This window comes from Pleurodeles waltl, chromosome 7 (genome assembly GCF_031143425.1).
Source record: "Pleurodeles waltl isolate 20211129_DDA chromosome 7, aPleWal1.hap1.20221129, whole genome shotgun sequence".
NCBI classification, from domain to species: Eukaryota; Metazoa; Chordata; class Amphibia; order Caudata; family Salamandridae; genus Pleurodeles; species Pleurodeles waltl.
Window position 1 is genome coordinate 583,035,836 of NC_090446.1, and position 7,088 is coordinate 583,042,923.

Here is a 7,088-nt window from a genome sequence, read left to right on the forward strand (position 1 = left end):
GACCTGGAGCCCCCCTGGTTGTTTATGTAAGCTAGTGTCACCATTTTGTCTATCCTGACCCTCACATGATAGGACAGTCTTGAAATGCAACACAGCCCCCATGGCCACCATCAAATCCCTCCAGTTGGAAGACCACCTGCTCTCTGTCAGTGACCAATGGGCCTGCATAGAGGACAATTCCAGAGTTGCTCCCCACCTGAAAGAGCTGCAATCCTTAGTCAAAACCTTTGGGGGATTCAGTTGCAGACCACCCCCTGCATAATGATTCCAGTAGAGGCCACCAAGACAGTGCCTTTGTGATCTCGGGAGTCAGAGAGACCATCATGTCGAAAATCCCTGAAGAGGGCACCCAGAAAGCATGAAGATGACTCCAAAAGGGGCGAAGATGGAAGCTGTAAAGAGAGTTGCCATCATATGACCCTGCAATCGCAGCCAATGGCGAACAGATAGAGACTGACTCTGAATCACTGTGACACCCAAATCCCTCTGAGTCTTGGCCCAAGAACCGGGAAGAAAAACCTTGTTCAAATCCACTCTGAAACAGGCCCCTGTGACGATTCTATCCTATGCAGGCTGTAGTTGACACTTGTTCCACTTGAGCAGGAACCCATGCTCCTGAACCTGCACCAGCACCATCTTTAATATCTGTAGAATTTGATGTCCTGTGAGTGCATGCAGAAGCCGGTCGTCTATGCGGATGCCTTGGAGATGGAGAGATGCCACCAGATTAGCTACCACCTTGGTGAACACCCAAGCGGCCAAATTCAGACTGAATGAAGAAACACTGAATTTGTAGTGAAGGTTGTTGATTCAGAAGCACAGATACTTTTGGTGAACCAGTTGGATAGGCACATGAAAGTGGGCATTCTAAAGGTCCAAGGTGACCATCCAATGATCCCTGCATACTAACGTGTAGGAAAGTACCATCTTTCTTGGCATGTTACCCCCGATTTCTGCCTGTTTGGCAGTGTTTTTTGCCTGTCTCACTGGGATCCTGCTAGCCAGAACCCAAGTGCTCATAGTTTGTGGCCTATATGTGTTGTAAGTATGCTTGACTGTGTCACTGAAGTTCTGCTAACCAGAACTCCAGTGCTTATACTCTCTCTAGTTACCAAATTTGTCACTATAGTTTAGTGACTCCATATTCCAATTCTGATTGGCACACTGGACCCCCCTTATAAGTCTCTCGTATATGGTACCTAGGTACCCAGCGCATTGGGGTTCCAGGAGATCCTTATGGGCTGCAGCATTTCTTTTGCCACCCATAAGGAGTGCAAACAAACCTTTCATCAGGACTGCCACTACAGCCTGAGTGAAATAGTGCACACACTATTTCACAGCCATTTCCCACTGCACCAAGTAACTTATAAGTCACCTATATGTCTAACCTTCATTTACTGAAGGGTAGGTGCAAAGTTACTGTGTATGAGGGCACCCTTGCACTAACAAAGGTGCCTCCACGCTGTCCAGGGCCAATACGCCGGACTTCGTAAGTGTGGGGACACCATTACAAGCGTGCACTACATATATGTCAATACATATATGTAGCTTCACAATGGTAACTCTGAATATGGCCATGTGAGGTGTCTAAGATCATGGAATTGACCCCCCAATCCAAATCTGGTATTGGGGGGGCAATACCATGCAACCTGGGGGCTCCACCATGGACACCCAGTACTGCCAAACCAGCTCTCTGAGGTTTCCTCTGCAGCCCCAGCTGCTGTCACCCCACAGACAGGTTTCTGCCCCCCGGGGATTGAGCAGCTCAATCCCAGGAAGGCAGAACAATGTATTTCCTTTAGGACAGGGGTGTTACACCCTCTCCCATTGGAAATAGATGTAACAGGCATGTGGGGGGGCATCCTACCAGAGCCTCAGGCAATGCTTTGAAGAGCACAAACGGTGCTCTCCTTGCATTATCCAGTCTACACCGGTTCAGGGACCCACAGTCCCTGCTCTGGTGCGAAACTGGACAAAGGAAAGGGGAGTGACCACTCCCCTGTCCATCACCACCCCAGGGTCAACCGCAGACTGCTCCAGGAACCACTGTAACTGCAACAAAGTATCCAGGAAGACTCCTGTGACCTGGAACTTCAGCTTCAGCCAGCAATTGCAACAGTTTCAATGTATACATGCTCTGAGGACTGCCTGTCTTCACCCTGCACCACTAGAACTGAAGAAATCTCCAGTTGAGTGACGGAGTCACTTCCCTGCTTCAGCAGGCACCTCTCTGCGATGACAACCAGTACTCTGGGACTCCTCTCCTGTCAACGAGCGTGCTCCCTGGAACACAGGTGGTAGACCGAAGTAACCCAGATTGTCCAAAGGTCCAGCTGTCAGAATTTGGTGGAGGTGATAGCTTCCCTCGCCGTGCTGCGACAGTACCCCTGTGCACCACATCTTCTGCAGCTCCTTGGGCTTCTGTGCACTTCTTCCAAAAGTTCTTTGTGCACAGCGTAGCCCAGATCCCCAGCGCTCCATTGTGTGACACACAGCTCCCTGAGTTGTTCTCCGGTGGCGTGGGATCTTCCAGTGTAGTGCTGCGCTGACCGCACTTTGCATCTCCTTTGTCTCCGTGTTCTGGGACTCCCGTGGGCGCTGCCTGGTGTTCTGAGGGCTCTCTGAAGTGCTGAGAGCACCCTCTGTCTCCTCAGTCCAAGTTGAGACGCCCAGGTCCCTCCTGGGTCCAGGCAGCTCCTCTTTGACTCAAACCGCGTACTTGCTTGAACCAAGGCTTGTTGGTGGAATCCAGCATCGCAAACAGCCTGCATCCAACAACTCGACATGGGACATCTCTTGCACCGAGCAGGAACCCGCAGCTACCTTCTTTGGTGCATTTCTGTACTTTTCTTCCAACCTTAAAATTCACTTTTTCACCTTCTACCAGGTAGACAGGGGCTCCTGTTCTTCCTGGACTCTTCTTCGACTTCTGGACTTGGTCTCTCCACAGGTCCAGGAGGCCATCATTTGTTGCTTGTAGTCTTGTTTGGTTCTTGCATAATTCTTCATCACGACTTGTAGTGTGTTCTGAGGAAACTTGCTGTACTTTACTCCTGTTTTCCTGGACTCTGGGGTGGGGTAATTTACTTACCTTTGGTGTTTACTTACACTCCCAGCGCCCCTCTACACACTACACTTGCCAAGGGGGGAATTCAACATTCGCATTCCGCTATTTCAGTATATGGTTTGTGTTGTCCCTAGGCCCATTGCAATCTATTGTATTTTCTACTGTTTGCACTAGTCTATGACTGTTTACTTACCTGATTTTGGTTACTAGTGTATATATTGTGTAAAATACTTACCCCCCGAAGGAGTATTGCCTCTAAGATATTTTTGGCCTTGTGGCGCTCAAATAAAATACATTTATTTTTGGTAACACTGAGTATTGTCTTTCATTGTGTATAAGTACTGTTTAACTATAGTGGTATTGCAGGAGCTTGCATGTCTCCTAGTTCATCCTTGGCTGCTCTGCTACAGCTACCCCTAGACAGCCTAAGCTGCTAGAACACTGCCTACATTTCACTAATAAGGGTTAATTGGACCTGGTATAAGGTGTAAGTACCTTAGGTACCCAATACAAACCAGGCCATCCCCCTATACAACGTAATAATCCTTGTAGAGTCTCCATCTTGAATGGAACAGTTTGCATACATTCGTTAAGATGTTTGAGATCTAACACAATCCCGACCCCCCCGACTTTCTGAACGAGAAAAATGATGAAATGTAAACCCTGACCTTTGCACATCAGGGGAACTTTAGTAGTACAGGTTGTTGATGCAGAAGCACAGATACTTTTGGTGAACTGGGTGGATAGGCACATAGAAGTTGGCTTTCTAAAGGTCCAAAGAGACCATCCAATGATCCCGGCATACCAACGTAATAGTCCTTTGTAGAGTCTTCATCTTGAACGGAACAGTCTGCATAAATTTGTTAAGATGTTTGAGGTCTAACACCACCCAGAAACACCCCCTGGCTTTTTCAACCAGAAAAATGATGAAATAAAAATTGTGACCTCTGGACTTCAGCTGAACCTCCAAAATTGCCTCCTTATGGAACAAAGCTGCACCCCCTGCTGAATTGTGAACCTCTTTTACTTGTGAGAAGACCATGAGGTTGGTCTCACTCCTGACTCTAGTCGAAGAGTCACAAACTCTATTGTGTATCTCATGCAAATTACTTGGAGCACCCAAGAGTCTGAAATGGATCTGATCCATGCTGTCAGGAAAAAGCACAGCCTGCCTCCGACCACAGGGGAAGCAACCCGTAAAATAATCAGGAGTGCTGCTTCTTTGGTGACTTAGGCTTTTTCTCCTTCTCCTTCCAAGGGTGAAACCTCTGCCGCTAGCCTTGTTACTGGTGTCAGGAGGGTTGATTTACAGAAAAAAAACCTTAGCAGGAGAAAGAATAGATAGCTGCTTGAGAGAAGAGGAGTGCTTCTTCTTTTCAAAGAACTTGTGCAACGTGTCCTCCAATTGTGCTCCCTACCAGTGAGGACCCTCAAAAGACATGCACAGTGCAGAGGGGCTTTGCCCTGAATCTGTGCACCAGTCTTTGAGACCTAAGTTGCGGCAGGCCGCAATCGAAGCCCCAGCTGATATAGCAGTGGGTCCAGACCACATCAAAAGAAATGTTCATCATGTATCCAACCTGTCGTTCAATGCCTTCTAGCAAGGAAGAACATTCTGTCCCCTCTTCCACTGCCCAAAAATGTTGCTTGAATTCAGAAATCAAGGATTGCGACACATAAATGTCACAGATGCCAGCCTTCAAAGCCAGATGGGGTCCAGAGTATACCTTTTTCAGGGAGGAATCAATGTTCTTATCTGTCTGATCAATGACGTGCATCCCCAGACCAGCAACACAGGAGTCAATAGGAATTGAATCAGGCAAGACGTTCTGCATATCTATAACGGGATACAATTTTGTCATGAACCTGGGCATGAGAATCCTAGCTGGGTCCATTCTCTGTGCAGAACCCTCATAATGTCAGGATGCATAGGGAAATCCATCTTGACTGACTGCTGAATGTGCTGCGATAGGCCACAACCTGAGGAAGAAGGCTCAGGGGCCTTTCCCCCTGAAGCCTCATATTTTGTTTTACATGTGCCAGCAGTTAGGAGAGCAAGTCTGCTCTAATATATTTCTCCTTATGCGCGTCCACAACAGCAGGCTACTCCTCTTCAGAAAGAGAAGACACATCAACTGAACATTCCCCCAGAAATGGTCTTTCAGGAGCCTTTGCCATATTTAGTTCAAGTACAGACTTCTTAATAGGCCTCCTGAGGCGCTCCTCCTCCCAAGCAACCCACTGTGAGGAAGGAGAGGTCGAAGATTCACTGGTGGAGGAGGAATCAACATGCTCATTTCAGAGAGTAAGGACTGTCCAGAACACAGAGCAGAAATCAATGATCTGTCCAAACACAAAGATTCCACAAATATCTTAGCAGCACTTAGCATATATCCATAAAATCGTTAAATGGACTCATTCTGACCCACAGCTTCAAAGACTCTCTCTGCCAGAACTCTTGAGAGAGAAGTCACGTTCTTGTGCGCATGTGCGCTCACCCTGGGGTCCACTGGGTCCTCCATGAAGCTCAATAGCACCCCCAATCGCCCGGTGAGCCTGTATGATTATGAAAAGCCCCCAGAGACCCCGAATCCTGAATCCCCCACCCTGATCCATGAAGAGGCCACAATTGGGTGAGTTCTCTATAAGAATGCTGACTCCCGCCTGGTGGAAGCTGATCGTCCTCAGTACCTGTCTGAAGAGAGACCGAAAAAGAACATGAGGAATGCTGGGTAAAGTGTACCCTTATTGGACTATGGGGGAGGGACACTTTTTGAAGCATTTCCTCTTGTCTTCTCTGCCTCAGAAGGTGGATTCACCTCATGAGTAATGAATGGGACGGGGGCATAAGGACGAAGAGATAATGAGGGCCTTACTTTCTGGGTTGAAAATATAGAATGCTGTAGGCTAAGAGTCACACCTTAATTATTTTATATCCGGAGACTGTAGCCAAGTCTCGAACAGGTATAAAGGGCTTTGGATGCATGCACTTGAACTTGCAAGACCAAACGAGTGCTCACTGTACTGAATGCCAGCTGCTCGGGACAGCGCAGATTTAGATAGCAGCGCACACTGTGTTATTGAAGAGTATGTTTACTGTTATTACATTTCTGTAACCTATGTTTTTTAGCCCAGTAATTTTGAACGCGTGTAAGTCGTTTATTACATTCTTATTTTACTTTAGCTGACAGTCCGTTCAGATGAGCTCTATTCCTTGATGCCTCCGGATGGGTTCTTTGCTCGGCAACTAAAATTCATAGTTTAATTTCGATATAATATGATATTGAAGATGTGTTGACAGGATCACTGTTATCAAGCAGAATATCGCTTATGCTGGAGTGGATCTACAAAGAATAAGTCTTCAAAGACTGGAGACATTGATGATCATTGAAGGAGAAGGACTGGCACTGACGAATTCCGGCCTTCGGTGCAGACCATTTCAACATTCCTCCTAAGTGCGGCTAGAGGCACCAGATCAGCAACTAAGGCATTGACTTTAAGCTTCTGCCAGTTGACGTCATTTGCCTGGCACCTGCATACACATGTATGTTGCAGCATTTTGCAATGTGAAAGTCATCTTGGAAAATGTGGAAGCCATCTTGAAACAGTACAAGAGAGGCAGGGCAACAGTATATGCATGCACGTGTGTGTACGTCATTACACTTTGTGGCGTCCATTTTGGATTTGCCCTATTACTTATTTAGGAGGAGATCGGACCTCTATCACACGGCTTGTATCTACTGTTTTAGAATGATTTCAAAGCTGTTTCATATTTTGTTGAGCAACAACCTGCAAGATGGAAAGGTAATATTTATATACTTTGTTCATTCATAGACCCTCATCTATGGCAGTGCAATGGAAAAACAAATTATTGTAGAGACTTACATTAATTTATGGTCACAGAGTAATTTACATCATCACTCACTGAAAATCTACGATTGTTTTATTTTATTGCCAGACGGATAAGACATGGTATTGACACATTGCATTTTAACCCCTGTAGCGTTACTCCAGAATCCTG